The sequence below is a fragment of the Sinocyclocheilus grahami genome, unplaced genomic scaffold (assembly GCF_001515645.1).
Source record: "Sinocyclocheilus grahami isolate Dianchi unplaced genomic scaffold, SAMN03320097.WGS_v1.1 scaffold1492.1, whole genome shotgun sequence".
Lineage (NCBI taxonomy): Eukaryota > Metazoa > Chordata > Actinopteri > Cypriniformes > Cyprinidae > Sinocyclocheilus > Sinocyclocheilus grahami.
Genome location: NW_015506671.1, coordinates 85409 through 103391, shown reverse-complemented (window position 1 = coordinate 103391; position 17983 = coordinate 85409).

The window sequence follows — 17983 nt, the reverse complement described above, 5'->3', positions numbered from 1 at the left end:
TTTAATTCTGTATTATTCATTATTATTACTATTTATTTGTAGGCAGTTAAGACTAGCAAACTGAATTGAAATGTTTTATCAAATATATTTCATCAATATGTGCTCAATAACTTACTGTACTCTCAAATAATCTTTTAGGGTGGATGAAGCCAATATGCAAAAAGAGCTAATTTACTTTACAAAGTTTTATTTGCTTTACACAAATCATCTGAGGCTCGTTAAAGCGCATCATCATCGCCCCCTAGTGTTCTGATGTGGTAATGTCTGATTCTTCAGTAACATACTGATGTTGACCTCCCAGCACTGTAGCCACGCCCACCAGAGCAGAGACGACCAATCAGAACACCGTTTCCTGTGGTCTGAGACAGAGCCATAGAAAGAAACAACATGGCTCTGGTCTGAGAGAAAAGCACCCTAATACTGTAAAAAAAACCCGGTTCAAACTCTTTCATAAGTTTTCAAAAGTTGGGCCTGCGTTTTACAGACTAAAATTCTAATTTGAACAAAACAGGATCAGAGTGTCTAGTTTTTGACTTTGGAGCTCGTGTTCTATTCTGGTCTTCTAAAGCAGATGAAGTTCTTGGAGCGCCTCCTTGTGACTAAACATGAAACTTCTCACATCTGCAATGTTATTGTGCAGTGCCATTTTGAAATATGTAGCCTTTATGCCAAGCATGCTGGCTTAACTAAAACACATTGCATTGTATGAGTATTAGTCTAAATAAGTCTTGAGAAGAACATGCTCTCTACTTGACCCTTTCTTAAATTGTGATGATGGTCATTATTATAATTCATTATAAGCAAAATAATTTTAAAAAGCAGAATACCCATAATTCCTTGCACTTGAATAATTTAATGATGTGTGTTTGGTCAAAGCATGGAAAGTTAGGAAGATGTGTTGTTATTAGGAATTAACTGAGCTCTAATTAAGGTTTTGATATGTTGTGTTTAAAGCAGTTAGTGTTCACCTTTGCCATCTGATGATCATAAAGATGAAGTGCGCCCATCAAAGCTGTTTCATTTATGCATATTATTCATTAAAGTACATACTGTATACTAAACAAACCATGGAGATCATGTGGGACAAAAAAGAGTTAACCAACATACCTGCACATGTGTTAACCACAAATGAACCATGGTTTTGCAAATCATTGTTCTGTGGTGAAACATGTAAATCACCTCCATCATTTCAGATTCCTGTAAGAAACACAAACACAAAAGGTCAAAGGAGAGAAACAAACCTGATGTTACGGATGCAAAACCTGCAGGAGCTCAAAAAATATTAAATGACAGAAATATGATGCAATTTGTGAAGCTGTTGGTGTGTGCTGCGGAGTCAAATGTGTTAAACATATAGGTAGCACATTGGATCTGGAGACTCTCTTCGAGCATAGTTTTCAAGTTGGAAAGCTATAATAATTACAATTAACAAATGAAAATGAATAATTAAAAACATTTTAAAATCAGTATACTGCGAAGCTAACGTTAATTTATGGGAGGATACAATGTTATGTTACTTTTTGTCATTGTAGCCAAAATTATTTAGAATTTGAAAGACAATTTTTGACTGGAGTGTTTCTACTATCTCTGGTCCATTTTCTCACATTCAAATTAGCAGAAGTGTCTTCAGCTTTTAGTCTTACAGGAAACTCAAGAGAGTCTATTTCGCAGAAATGCCCTGAGCTCACATGAACTGTTTTCACAGTTATTTGCAGCCTGAGTGAAGTGCGAAGATCTAATCTGATCTTTCTCTCTGGTCATTTTGGTACATTAGTACACTACAAGTACATTGACATTAGCATACTTACTACAAGAATATGTACAAAATACTTGAACTTGAAGTATACTTAATAAAATGAACTTGAAGTATATTTTTTAAGTTGACCTTAAGGGTACATCAGAATGTGCTCTCAATTCATCTTCTGGAGTGGATATAGACCAATATACAAAAAGAACAAAATTATTTCAGAAATATTTATTTTCTGTGTCATCATCGCCCTCTAGTGTCCTGATGTGGTAATGTCTGATTCTTCAGTAACAGACTGATGGTGATCTCACAAGTGCAGCCACGCCCACCAGAGCAGAGACAACCAATCAGAACACAGTTTCCTGTAGTCTAAGGGAAAAACACCCTAATACTGTCACAGAATTGTTAAAAATATTTTAAAATAGGTGTCAGTAGTTCCATAGGGCTTTCTTTCACAAAGTAAAATATTGGTTTGAATAATTCAGGATCAGAGTGTCATGTTTTTGACTTTAAGATTGCAAGTCTTCTGAAGCAGATGACGATCCTGGAGCGCCCCCTAGTGACTAAACATGAAAACATGTTTTGTTTTACATGTCTATGTATTTTTTAATGTGTCAAACTACCATGCAATGCTATTTTACATGAATTAGTAAATATTATGTGATAGGAGCCAGTATTTCTCACACAAAGATGGTCTTGTGTTTGTAAAAGTTCAACTAAGGTATGACTGAACTGCTACAACATATTTTGACAGTTAACTGAATGTTTTAATCTTTTAGTTTTAGACTATGCAGAGTAACCTAGAATTACAAAAGATGTATTAGAAATTACATGCAATTTGATGATGATTGACTGAGAATTGAAAGATACAGTTATTTGAATGTCTCCGCATCCCTGAAGATACAGTTCTGGAGAATAATTGTGCTGTTGATCTGAATATCAGCGTCATTACCTGCTTCACTGTCAGAGGATGAATAATTTTGTGGATTGACGGGTAGGAGTGGGTGAGAACGAGAATAAATCAACAGTAAGAAAGAGGGCTGCTTTATTTGTTCAGTGTTGAATGAGAATTTGTCAGTTTATTGTGTTGTCAGAATTTTATATTTGACATTAGAAGCCGCTCTGGTGGATCTGCTGCACTACTGCAGTTTCTCAAACCAACTCCTGTGATCTTCACCCAGAATGTCTTGCTTAACTTTTCTCTGAAGGAATAGAGGGCAAGAATAAGGTTACCCTGAGAGCTCTACTCACCATCAACAGTGACACTGAATCTCTTGAGTGACTCCCGATTCCTGGTAATGGTGCTTAGTTTATAAAGTCCTGAGTCTGTGGTTCTGATGTTTGTGATGCTCAGAGATCCAGTCTGATGATCCAGCTTCAGTCTGTCTCTGAATCTCTCATCATTATAATATAGTAATGTTCCTGATCACTCTTGCAATGTGAGTGTCTCCAAACCTCCACTCGATCTCATCATCTCTCTGTGTTTCAGTAACATCAGTGTGTAGAGTGACTGATTCTCCCTCCATCACTGACACTGACTGCACTGCATCAGCACCAAACACACCTGCAGAACAAAGAGGAACAGAGTAATAAAGTAATAAAGCATAAGAATAGAAATACTACATAATCATATGTTCAGAAAAACTGATTCCAAAAGGTTTTTATAACCTACTTTCAATCCACAAATGGAAAGGTAACATCTTTAGTATTACATAAACATATCATATATGTTGGGCTAATGTTTTTATTGTATTGCAAGAAAGCTCACACATGATGGAGATTCACTGTCTCAATCACTCTTAATTCACCCCAGGTTTTATTTAATTCTGTATTATTCATTATTATTACTATTTATTTGTAGGCAGTTAAGACTAGCAAACTGAATTGAGATGTTTTATCAAATATATTTCATCAATATGTGCTCAATAACTTACTGTACTCTCAAATAATCGTTTAGGGTGGATGAAGCCAATATGCAAAAAGAGCTAATTTACTTTACAAAGTTTTATTTGCTTTACACAAATCATCTGAGGCTTGTTAAAGCGCATCATGATGTGGTAATGTCTGATTCTTCAGTAACGGACTGATGTTGACCTCACAGCACTGTAGCCACGCCCACCAGAGCAGAGACGACCAATCAGAACACCGTTTCCTGTAGTCTAAGAAAAACACCCTAATAATTTAACAGAACTGTTCAAACTTTTTCAAAAGGTTTCAATAGTTATACTGGGCCGGGACTTTACAGACTAAAATTCTAATTTGAACAAAACAGGATCAGACTGTCTTGTTTTTGACTTTTGACTTTGGATAACCCTCCAGCATCCTTCATCTAACAGCTCTTAACTGGTCCTTCATGGACAAATTTGAGCACGAAGGTCTCATGTGTGATCCCAGTTTTTTTTAAATAAATGTGTGTTTTTTTGTTTGTTTATTTACCTCTAAATGTAGCATATTTATGTGTAAATAATGTTTATTTTTATATTTAATATTTCTTTTACTTCAGTAAAAGAACAAACAAACAAACAAAACTTGGAACTTGGAATTACATTCCAGTATGTTCAGACAGCTAAAACCTAAAATTTTGGTGACTTTGGTGACATCTGGTCAAAATATACTTATACTTTATTGTCCGCAAAGGGGAAATTATTTCTCACAGCACTACACTTGTTTGACACACACAACATAACATACATAATATTAATAATAATAAAAAAACTGTTAAGATAACCCTCAGCGATGTCTGTTGTTGAGATATGTGATGGCTGAAGGAATCAGGCTTCTTCTGAAACGGGCTCTCCTGCACCTCATAGCCCTGCACCTGCGCCCTGAGGGCAGTGGGGCTAAATACTCATTAAGTGGATGTGTGGAGTCCTGTTCTATTGAAGTTGCGATGCGTATAATAGCTCTGTTATTGAGTTCTGTGAGGTTGGGTGTTGAAAGACCTATAACTTTCGCAGCAATATTGGACACCTTTGTGAGTTTGGTCCGGTTTTTAACAGAAAGCATGTTGAAAAAACAGGTAGAACAATACAATAGAATTGGCTGAATGATGCTCTGATAAAGTAGCAATAATAATCGAGGAGCAACATTAAGTCCTTTGAGTTTATGAATGACTGACAGTCTTTGGTGACTGCTTTCTGAATGTCCGTAATGTGCTGATCAAAGGTAAGTGTATTGTCCAATATTACTCCGAGGTATTTGAAACGGTCCACTATTTCAACTGTTTGATTATGAATAACAGTAGGATGCTGAGGTGAAGGGGGACTGACTATCAGCTCTTTTGTCTTGCTATCAAAATATCAAAAATATCAATAACCACTCATAGCTGTACTATGAGTACTCAATGGCTGCATATAGGCTGAAATCTACAAATTATTGTTGTAACAAACGTAACTTCTTAAGTTTTAGATTTTATCACAAGTTAAAATTGTAGAATAATAAAAAAATAATTGTAAATTATTCTACATTATTATTCTACATAAATTATTCTATAAATTATTTTTAATAATAAAAATTGTGTTGGGTTAGATTATACAAAGATGCCAAAATATGCTTACAGACAAATCTGACCATGCTATAAAGAAAAGACAAAGTAGGAGACAAAGTAATCATTTATTTCTAACAAAAAACATCTAATTTCAATAACTCAAAAAAGTTAAATGGTACTGAATGGTGCCAAACAGGTAAGAATAAACAATAAACCTAACAAGTAGCATGTTCCAGACATTGTTTTGTTTGGAATCATCAACAAATCTTGCAGAAGGACTTTGATCTGTCTTTGAAGTGTGTGTGTGTGTGTGTGTGTGTGTGTGAGTGAGAGAGTGTGTGTGTGTGAGAGAGTGTGTGTGTGTGTGTGTGTGTGAGTGAGTGTGTGTGTGTGTGTGTGTGTGTGTGTGTGTGTACACAGTGGCTGATTGGCACAAAAATAAGCTCAGTCAATGGCTGATTCAATACTTTGGTTTTGTATGTCTGTTTGGTTTTGTGTATGACTGCTTTTATTCGACAAAATTAAAAATAAAACCCCTGCTGTGTTATAAGCTCATTCAATGCTTTGTATATAGGTGTGTGTGATTGTGTTTGACACATTGAGAATGTTGTGTAGGCTCACCCCTTCATGTGTGTGTATGTATAATCTGCATTGTGTTGGATTTATTGATTATTATTGGACAAATACAAATTTTTTTTTTATTTCTTTGTTGAATCAAGTCAGTTTTTTGTATGTGTGTTCAGGTGGCAAACTTAGAAAAAGTAGCCAAGTCTTGTACTGCTCAGATTAAGAAAACTATTAAAAAAAATTATTTGGCCCAAATTTGTCCTGAAGGATGTTTGAGGGTTAAAACAAGTATAATTTTTATTTCATTTAAATTTCACAATATGGTATAAAGCACAGATTAAGTTACTGTGGTCAATCCATCATTTGTGACGAAACAGATTCACAGAGAGTTTGATCGTTGTTCTGTGGTGAAACATGTGTAAACCACCTCTGTCATTTCAGAGTCCTGTAAGAAATTTGCTGCAGATTCATCATAATCATTTATAAGCATTGCACCTGAAAATCATTAGCAAACAAATGTGCAAATTGAATATTATGAGTCTGTGTTTCTTGCACTGAATGATTTTTTTTATATTTTTTTGTATTGTATTGTAATGGAGGAGTCTCTGTGTCTTTTATGCTTTTAGGACTTTTATTATGAAATTTTAGAATGCAAATTTATCAACATTTTAATACCAGCAAGCAGTCACAAAACAACTGTAGAAACCATAAAACATGTTCAACATCAGATAACAACAGTTAGCACAGGAAGCATGGTCTATTTGGAATGAAATAACAGCATATACTGCATGCTATTTCACAAATGTGTTAAACATATTTGGTGTTTAATAGTATTTAACACTTACTGTCATTTGTCCAATCTGTTTGTGGAGTGATTGAGGACTCTCATATTCATGGGTCTGAGCTGAAATGATGTTCAGTCAAAATATGTATTTTCTCTATATTGTTGAGTCACAAAAAGACACATTGTTTTTGCAGATGGTTAAGCTTTAAGTGCACCTACCTGCCTTTTTGTGTTCCCTGCACACACAAAACATCCAAACTAAAAACATATACACCAGAGATCCAGCAGCAGCTGAGATCAGCACTATCAGAGAATCACTGAGTAATGGAGGAGGTGAAGGAGGTTGTGCTGCAGCAATGGCTAAAGAGAGAGAGAGAGTCATTAGTGCAAGTGAATGTATCAGACACCTGGAAAACAAGATTAATAGCAGCTAATTTAAATCCTCTCAAAAATTCAATAGTATATTATCACTCTACTAGAAGTAAAGATAAACATAAAAACATGTTTAGAACTCACCAGCCAGAGAACACAAACTCAAAGAGAACAAAATAAGCGTGTGCGACATTATCTCCAATAGCTTGAGATAAAATCACGAAAATATCTGTAAATAATCTGAGGCAAAGAAACTCTTCAGTCTGGGAGAATAATCTTGTGTGTGCCACAGTTCGTGAGCATGACCGTGAACGTCAATATGCTTCACACTCTAACTAGTCACATGATACAGTCTATGAAAACGAACATTTATGAAATCTATGTGATAAATTGATTATCATGACAACTATAGCTTTCACCAAAATAGTTAATATACATATGGGATCTTTCAATGGTACATGTTTTGAGTTCTCCAGTTGTTGCTAATGCCAATGTCCTGAAGTTTTACCAGTTATATTTTAGAAACAATATCTGTAATAACTATGGCATAAAAGTATATTCACTTTACTGATGTTTGTATGGCACCTGACCAAAGTTCATACATTTGTTGATGTGATTGTGCGTAGCACTATTTTATGAATTCTTGATTAATTTCTGAGGCTTGCCATTTTACACTGCCTAAACATTTGTCACTTTAAGGGCCAATGTGCAACAACTTCCTACAGAAATATATGACTGTCATTTCCAGCAGACACAACCACGGCATAAATATTTTTTTGCAAAGACATTTTAAAATTACAGTGATGGAATCAAATATAGCCTAGTCTTGACATGCATGGTAATGCATGGTACAGTATTTTCTACAGTAGCTTTTTGAATGTTTGACATTTTCTCTCTCTCTCTCTTTTTCTTCTCACTTCTCATTTCACACAGAAGCAACATCCTGTAGAGCAATTTGACAGTCTATTTCTGGCCAGTAATGGACAGATGCTGACCTCACAACAGCAGCCACAAACAAAGACGAATTAGAACAATGTTTTCTGTGGTCTGAGTTAAAACCCCCTAATATTATAACAAAACTGTTCAAACTCTTTCAAAAGTTTTTAGTATTTATAGCCTTGTTTCACAGACTAAAATAGTAGTTTAAATAAATCAGCATCTTCTTTGACTTCAGACCTCCAAACTGTGCGCTAGTCTTCTCGCCCCATCGGCGTCAACACCTCTGGTTTACTTTGAATGGAGTGACGTCAAGCGTTGCCGAACTGAATTGTGGTGGCGCGTTGGGTCCGTTGCTCGGAGAAGGGTATAACTGCAGTCTGGAGTTCTCCAAATGTGTGCGGGAACTTCAAAACGGGGTGGGAGCTCCAAAATAGGGCGTGGCTTCCTCCCATTGACAGACAGGCACATGACATGCATGCGCACTTTTTACCCCAATCCACTTCAGTGCAAACTCCGCCCCACAGCTGATTCTAAAGATTTTATTGGTTGTGTCAATTAAAGTGTTGATTTCCTACACTATGCTACAAAAAATGCTAACCCCTAAACCTACCCCACACCTGACCCTAACCTTAACCAGTGAAATTGACTGCACGGCGGGATTGGCATCACTACCCCCTCCTACCCTGCGAATGTCGAGCCCCGGGACGCCCCCGTTGATTAAAGGGGTCATATGATGCGATTTCAATTTTTCCTTTCTCTTTGGAGTGTTAAAAGCTCTTGGTGCATAAAGAAGATCTGTAAAGTTGCAAAGACTAAAGTCTCAAATCCAAAGAGATATTCATTATAAAAGTTAAGAGCCAGCCACACCTACCTAAAACGGCTCGTTCTAACATGCCCCCACATATCTACGTCAATATGTGGAAATATTATGTCTGTCACGCGACTCTGTTGCCCTTCCGGGCTTGAACTGATGGTAAAACTAACAATATTATTAACTGTCTTGATATTTACTTTGAAAGCTGAAGCTCGCGATTATGGTAAGGGGTGTTACATTTCCGACGCGTGCTTGTGGTGTTTGGCCAATCACAATGCACTGGGTCAGCTGGCCAATCAGAGCAGACTGCACTTGTCAAAGGAGGGGGCTTTGTTGATAACGATGTGTTTGAGAGAGGCGGGGCATAGAGGACCTACAATAATATACAGTATTTGAAAAATAATGTGTTTTTTTAACATTAAAGCATGTCAACATATTCTGTTACACCAAATACACAAAATAATGATCTTTAAAATAGCATCATATGACCCCTTTAAAACAAAGCGATAGAGTAAAATCGTTCCCCTGCGCTGTGCTGGGATGGCTCGCGGGAGAGCTCGTGGGTGCAAACTCCAGTCCGAACAGCACTGGCCACGGGCTTTGGGCTCTGCTCTCACGGAGAATATCTACTTATATAGCATATTTTATTTTAGATTAACTAGAAACAATGTTTAATTTATAAAGTTTTATTTGAATATGTAAGTCAATAACAATTGGCTGGAGCCAGAGCCAATGGTGAAAGTCTTTGCGCGAGGAGACCCCGCCCCATTTTGGAGGTTCTGCCCACTTTTGGAGTTCACTCCCCATTTTGGAGATCTCCGGTCTGCAGTTATATCTACTTGGATGCTCGCGGCAGAAACTGAAAACTTTTCAACTTTTTAAGCACCAACGCAGGCGTCAGCCAATCAGATTGCCTTATGCAAATACCTTGGTGCAGACGCTAGCCAATCTCGTTCATGCAACACCAGAAAACTAATGTGATTGGCTGTTGTCACTATGACGGTCACGTCAGCACCAAACTTCAGAAACGCCCTACATCAAGCGTCGACGCCCTGTGTGAATGGTACATTCATGGGTATCGCAGATGACGCTCCTAGAGCTCCCCCTATTGACTAAACATGAAAACATATTTAAGCATAGCTATATGTCATGCATGCTGGTTTAACTGGGCCCAGAAAACTGATTAAAGGTGATTATGTAGGGCAGGCCAATATTAAATAAATACAATAGTGATATTTGCATCAGCTGTCAGTATACAAAAATATCAAATATATGCATATATTTAAATGGAACACCATTACATAATTGAAAGCCAAAGTTTGTCAACTTTTACCAATGAACCAAAACCTTACTCTATAGTATGCTATAGGTTATATAGTGTTGGTAGCACATCATGCCAGAAATAATTACAGTTTGCTGTGACTGGATCCATGACTTTTTAATTTCATGAAAGGCAACTATGTAATTAAGGTAACAAATAAAATCGATGACAGGGCAGGGTTTGTGCTTATCATGCAGTTGGTAGACTTCATACCATATGATCTATTCCAACCACTGATCAATAAAAAGCCCCTTTCACTCAGAGCATTGAAAAAGGAAAACTGCCATACGCAAACACGTCCCAGGATTAAAGCTGGTATAAGGACCTATGTTTCAGACCTCTTCACATAAGGCTGTCCCAGCACTGATCACTGTTGTGTCATCTGCAAATTTTGATAAGGGAATTTGAGCTGTGGGCGGAAATTAAGTCATGGGTAAAAAGTGAATACAGGACAGGGCTCAGGACACCACTGTGGTGCTCCAGTATTCAGGGTCAGATTTCTTGGTCTGACAGTCTGTGACTGTGTTCATCACTGTGTGACTGTGTGAAAATGGAATAAGAACAATGTCATAATTGAATGCTGTCATCATACTGTTTTCAAACCAGTGAACTGCTATCAGATATATTTCTCCAGGGTGTCTCCATTCAGAAAAATACGCACTCTCCAGATCAGGGCCTGTCCAAACGCTAAAACGCTTGTTTTTCAGTTGATCTCAACTTCACTTCAGAAAATCGATTCAGAAAGTTGATTTTTTAAAACAATATTATATAATATGAAATAATGCATGAAATTAGCAAATAAATGACCTTCTTGTTGTTTTACAGTAGACAAAATGACCACTAGGTGACATCCCAACTCCATTAGCTAATTTTAAAACTTAATGCATTGGCTTTGGACTACTGGCCTAATTATGGTCTATTTTAAATGAAGACATGGTTTCACTTTATTTTGATTGTCCCTTAAACACATTCTGTTGACTGTAAGTAGCATTTCTCTTATCTACTAACTCTCTAACTATATATACTAACTATTAGAGTATTAGTAGAGTATTAGTAGACTGGTAGGGTTAGGGTTAGAATAAGTTGACATGTAGGCTGCTTGCAAAGTTACTTATAGTCAGTAGAATGTCTGTTGGGAGACCATCACAAAAAGAGTTAGCAGATATTAATCAAACAGTCTACTAATACTCTAATGAGAGTTAGTTGACATGTAGGTGCAAAGTTACTTAACGTCAACAAGAATGCTCAAAAGGGACCATCAAAATAAAGTGTTACCAAAGACATATGGCTGAAGGGAAAGCAAGTATCAATAAGTGACATTAAAACAAAGTTGTATACGCTAAAGTTTATTGTAAAGTAAAATGTACTGTACTAAAAGTCACAAAGTAGCAGGTCTTAAGCAAAGGCATCTAATGTCACTGATGTCAGTGATGTTATCTGTTCAGTCACTAGGGGGAGCTGCAGTTGTGTCATCTGCTTTAGCTGATCATGCTGGTAGAGAGCTGTATATAGAGTGTGTGCGATTTTGTCTGGAGTCTATTAGCAGGTCTACAGTTATTATCTGAAGATGATGACGAATTACACTAATGATCCATGACACTTTAAAATAGTATGACGTAACACATCCTCCTTCACAGAAATCACGTGACTTGGAAGGTTTGATAAGAGCTCGTGAAAACTACCTGATCGCTGCTGTCTTTCAGTTTGGATGTTAGACATTAATATGAGGAACCATTCTTTCCTTTTTTGGGTTTTATTACTCGTGAACGGTGAGTCACATTTATTTTCATTCATTCAATACTTTTGATTTACTATACTAAATCGGAAAGACAAAATTCGCATTTGCTGTTATTCTCTATGATCTTATTCTCTACAAATTACACTATGAATAAAGACTAAGAGGTTAGTTGTGCACGCGCGTTTCTTGTAGTGAACACTAGAGGTCGCTTTTATTAATATTAATATTGTTATAATATCAGTGATTTTCGTGAAAACTGCTAGAAACACAAATGCATTGGTTATTATTTTTTTTGTATAACAATGTAACAGAAAAACACTGGTCTTTGGTTAAGTTTTGTGATCTGTTGGTCGGTTTGGGTGCGGCATAGAACAGACACAAACAGATCACATTATAAGTCTAGTCATCATATTCCAGATGAGTGATATTCCATTGTGTTGTTTCGACACAAGTCTACCAGCAATAGAAAAAAAGCAGTAAACCACAATCAGACTTCTAAAGTCAAGTAGAAATATTGATGTTTTAACAACAAAGAATCAATTTTACTTGTTCAGATTAATAATGCCACCCCACCCTTAAACATTTTTATTAGATATATTTTTTTTTCAGGCCCTAATCAATTATGAAACATTTGAATGAAAAACAGAAAATAATATTTGAAACCAACCCAGAATAAATATACAAATCAGTCTGTCAGTTGAGTCAAATATAGCCTCTACCCTGCCTATATTTTGTAAGTCGAGGTGTGTTCAGTAAAGTACATGTGAAAATGTTTGCTGAGTCCTGCTGTTATTTAACATCCATTAAAATGTTTGCGAATCCACTTATGAGCCAGTGGTGAAATTGACTTTCGTACCTCAATTTTGTTTTGTCCTGTAAATCCTTTATACCTCTGTCACCTCAGGAGGATGGTGGTTACATTGTATACTATGAATATTGTTGGCCCTCTTACAAATTGCCAGTTATGTTCCTCATTTGTAAGTCATGGATAAAAGTGTCTGGTAAATTAATAAATGCAATGTAAATGCATGATGCATTGTAAATGCAACTTTTTGAATCAAACCCAAACTAAAGAATAATAATGTGCATTTGATCAGATATAACTGCAGTAAAAGATTATGAGATGCATTATTTCAATGCTTGGCCAAAGAGATGTGTCTTTAATCTAGATTTAAACAGAGAGAGTGTGTCTGAACACCGAACGTTATCAGGAAGGCTATTCCAGAGTTTGGGAGCCAAATGCGAAAAAGCTTTACCTCCTTTAGTGGACTTTGCTATCCTAGGTTCTACCAAAAGTCCAGAGTTTTGCGACCTTAGGGAGCGTGATGGATTGTAGCGTGGTAGAAGACTAGTTAGGTACGCAGGAGCAATCACAAGAACTTTGAAATAATCTTTTGGATCATGAATTTGTATTTATTCTAGAATGTTAAGGATAATATTTCATGCTGGTTCTTTGGATTGATTGATTTTCATGCAGTATGTTTTTAAACTGTGCTATTTAATTGAACATTACTAATGTCTGTGCATGTATTAATTTATTTGAGCATGTTTTTGTTTGCAACAACAGGTACAACAGGTCTGTACACTTGCAGTTGTGACAAATGTCACATCCAGTGGCATTTAAACCACTTTTTCTTTTAACACAGCAGTTTACTCATTTCAGTGTCATGATGTGATCCCATTCTTCGCTTATATTACAAAGCTGTACCCCATATGTATATATAAATATAAAAATGGCACTATAATAACAGGACTGTTTGGGTGAATTCACAGTAACATTTGTTGTACTGTAAAACAATGGATTTATTAAGATAATTTAAGTATTTTGTTCTGCAGAAGTACAATACATTCCAGTATTATCATATATAGTACATCAATTTTACCACAATAATGGAGCTAGAATGGAATGATGTCTTTCTCAAGAAACTGCTGTCATTAATGCAATTCACTTTTTAAAGCAAAATATCAAGTTTTTTTCTTTGTTAGTGAATTTATAGTTTGGTTTAGTAAACGGAAATGGCCTCCATATGTCAAGTTAAATATATACTTTTAATATTGTAAATATGTGTAAGCTACTATAAGAATAATCTCAGTTTACAGTCCGTTTCTGTTCGTTCTGCAGGTGTGTTTGCCGTTGATGAAGTGTCAGTGTCATTGATGGTGAGAGATTCTGTCACTCTACACACTGATGTCACAGAAATACAGAGAAATGAGAAGGTGCTGTGGAATATTCAAGGTGAAAACAAATTCTTAGCCGTAATTAACAAAGAAGACAATGAAATCTCAGTACCTGGAAATAATGATGAGAGATTCAAAGGCAGATTGGAGCTGGATCATCAGACTGGATCTCTGACCATCACAGACACCAGAACCACAGACTCTAGAGTTTATGAACTACAGATCAGCAGCAGCAGTGACATCAAACACAAGAGATTCAGTGTTGCTGTCCACGGTGAGTAACTTGGTGTGATCATTATCTGTCTGGAGATGTTCTGGAAAAATCACATTGTTGACTTTTTATGAATAATCATTATTTACTATATGAAATCTTTTCTAAGCAAATATTTTCTTCAAACAATGAAAAAACACAAAGTCATATGATGTCTTGCATTACATTTCTTGATTGGCTGATATTTGGATGACTGATTCTGAACTCATTTATTCCCATAGAAATTTGAATCTGTATTTGAATAGCTGAATCTGAAATCCATTTACAGTTTTAATTTATGTTTTAAGGGGTACAGGAACTACAAATGAGAAACGGGTATACAAATACAGATTCAGTGGTAGTTTAACTTGAATTCTTAAAGCGAGACAAGATCTGACGATACCGTTCTCCAGCATGATCCAAATAGCATCTTGAGCTTCAGTGACCATCTGAACAAAGAGTCATGATGATTTGATAAGGGATCTTAAAAATAGTGCAGAATATAAAAGATTTCTCATTCATTTTTCAACTTTTAGTGTTTTACTTTTTTTAAAAACACTTTCTTTACTATACATGTATATTTAAAAGAGTGTTTTGTGAAAATTACATTAAGGGCATTATAAGATTAATCTTCATTTTAAGCGGGTTCTGTTTGTTCTCATGTATTTGTTGCTGTGACAGATGATGTGCAGTCAGTATCAGTGATGGAGGGAGATTCTGTCACTCTACACACTGGTGTTACTGAAGTAAAGGGAGATGATAAGATACAGTGGAAGTTCGGAGATCAAGGCACCATCGTTGCTGACTTAACCTGTTAACAGTCGCCCCCACTATTTGAGCTCAAACCCAAACCTGACCTACACAAACTAAAACAGTCACAGTTCATCAACCCTCTGGACTACAGACATAACTGAGGGCTCTTTAGAAAGATGATAGTTAAGAGTGTGTCATTCAAGTATAAGAACCTGTTATGTCAATATTGACAAGAAGTGATAAATACCTAAATATTTTTGAAAGTAATGATCAATTAATTTATATAAAAGATATATAAGAAAAAAATATATGCAACTGTGCCAGAGCTACTCACAAAGCAATGAAATCAACACTACGGATCAAGTCAAATTAAAACCTGAATATGGAGCCTCTAAAAGTAAGCTTTTCTCATTAAAGAATGTAAAAATTAAATAGGACATTTAGAGACGTACCTCTGAGACTCTGAGATAAAATGAGAATTAGTAATCAATATGAGTTGTAACACAATATTAAATAATTTACAACTAATCACAATGGTTGAATTTGTAATTTGTAAACACTTAAATTTACACTTTGTCTAAATTTGTCATACTTTGAAGGCACAATGGCACATATCAAGTTACAAACATGACTGGAGATTTATGGTGGCGAAGTTTTATTTCATCATTCCTGATTTTCTATTGTCAGTTAATGCTTATCAGTCTGATCCAAATTTTTAAATCTGTGTTTCGAAACTGGTATATTTTATTACCCACTCTTCACACATTCACACTTTTCCACAACAAATGATATACAGCAGATTGCCTCACACTGTTATCTCTGTCTCTGCTGCTCACATTTAAATGTCTCCACTGCTCGCATCTCTTTACTCTATCTCATATTCTACAATATACTGGTAATCAACATGCACTGCCTTTAGTCGGCAGACATTTACACCTGTTACCTGTAGTTCATAGAGCATTCTTCCTCAAGTGATGATTTTTTGTCTGCAGTCTGCATACAGATATATCTTTGCCGCTGTATCAAACTTAATGTATAGAAGACACAGGCCATATGTGCTAAACAATAATGGTTATGGCAGAAAATACATTTTGCTTGCTGATAGCAGGTGTATATAAGACATGTAGCATAGCATTCGTATAGCACATTTCACACTTGTTTTAAATAACGTCTTAACTATTTAGGGCACTGTTTAAGCAATAAACAGCATTCAGGTCTGGTTCCAATCTAGTACTATGGATAACACTCACTTTGCACTAGGATCAATTCCTCATGTATAAAATCAAAGTTTTGCCTAGTCACTTCACTTAGTAGGCCTAATTAAATTAGCAAAATAGAATGTGAAAGCTGTTTCGTACTGACTTAAAAATTACGAGGTGTAATGTGTGTATTTGATGATCAACTATATAATGGTGTTAAACCTCATAACCCAGTTTAATATGCACACACGCATAAATTATCTATTTGTAGACTGATTTCCAAAACATGCAAGACTGACAAATTAAAACTTTGATCTGTTTTAATCCTTTTAAAGATTTTTGATCTTTCTTTGAACATTGCAACCTGACTGACTTGGCAACATTGGCTTAACCAATGGGGTGAGTTTTTGGCTGGAGTACCAGTTGGGGAAGACCAAGAGGGCAAGACAGGTAGTGGCAGACAGGGAAAGTGTTCAGGGAACCTGTCTGAACACCCTCATTATTTTCGCAGTTCCGAAATTACACAACGCACCTTTGCTAAGGATACAATCATCAAGATTCCTGTAGTACAAACGTTCATGCTTGAAAACATACAAAAAATGTTTGATTGTGCGTTAGAAATAATCCCTATAATCTCTGTAAGCCTCTATTTGTTTGCTGCATCTTTCATCAATATATTTTTTAGCTTTACACTGACTGACTGTGTGCAGTAAAGACTATAGTTTGAGCATATGTGTGCGTCACAACAGCCTGTGGCGCTGTTGGAATGTTTTGAATCACTGGCCAATCAGCGCTGCACAGAGATCGCGGGGAGCAGGGTTATACTGTTCGTAACACTTCAACTAACATGTTAATACGCGTTTTACTACCGAAAATCACCTCGGAGCTACTTATTTTTCTGGAAAATTGTTAATAATTATAATGATCTCTGACTAAATTATATGCCAACCAAGCAGAATTAAGTGATATTTCTCTTTAATTACCACTGTTCGACCAAAAAAATTAATTAATTTTGTAATCTGGGTTATTGCCATGGAAACTAACACGATATCTTCATGACTGAATGTCTCAGTCATCCACACTGCACAAAAACAGTTCAGAAGTTACCGGTTCAATGCTGCATGTTAGGATGTAGAATCCTGATAGGGATCAAAAGTGTGTGGTCGCTTTAATATTACGATGGCAAATATCGAAGGTTGAGACTTTAAACTTTCAAACGACATATTGTTAGTCAAAATTAATTAAAGCTTTATTGCTAAAAGTATACAGTGAATGTAAACTAACACACCTTGGAACCGGCGATGGTCCTAAGCAAGTTAACGGATTAAACAGTATCACTGATGCGAGATGGAGACACATATTTTATCTGAGTGATACAACTGGAGACCTCACCATCAGAAACTTTAACACCGAACACACTGGAGATTACAAAATGGAGATGGAGAACCGAAGTATGATTTTACGCAGGATATTCCGTATTGCTTTTAGTGGTGAGTGGATCACATTTTTTATGAGATTCAGTTATAATCATCATATTAATATCAGTAGGCTACGCGGTGAACCGTTTAGATGCTCAAATTAACAAGTTTACACTAAAATAAAAACATTTAATATAAAAAATACAGTCTGCTGCAGGCAGTAGCCTATTTCAGTTAGTAGGATAAATAAAGTTTCTCAGCGTTTCTTATTCATCTAAGACAGGTTTGAACCTGATGTTTGAAACTAACATATAAATCCAGTGCCAAGAGAAAAGGTTTCAGAACCTCAGAGTAGCCATGTATTTGTTTTGGGTAAAAAAATAAATAAAATAATTATATATATATATATATATATA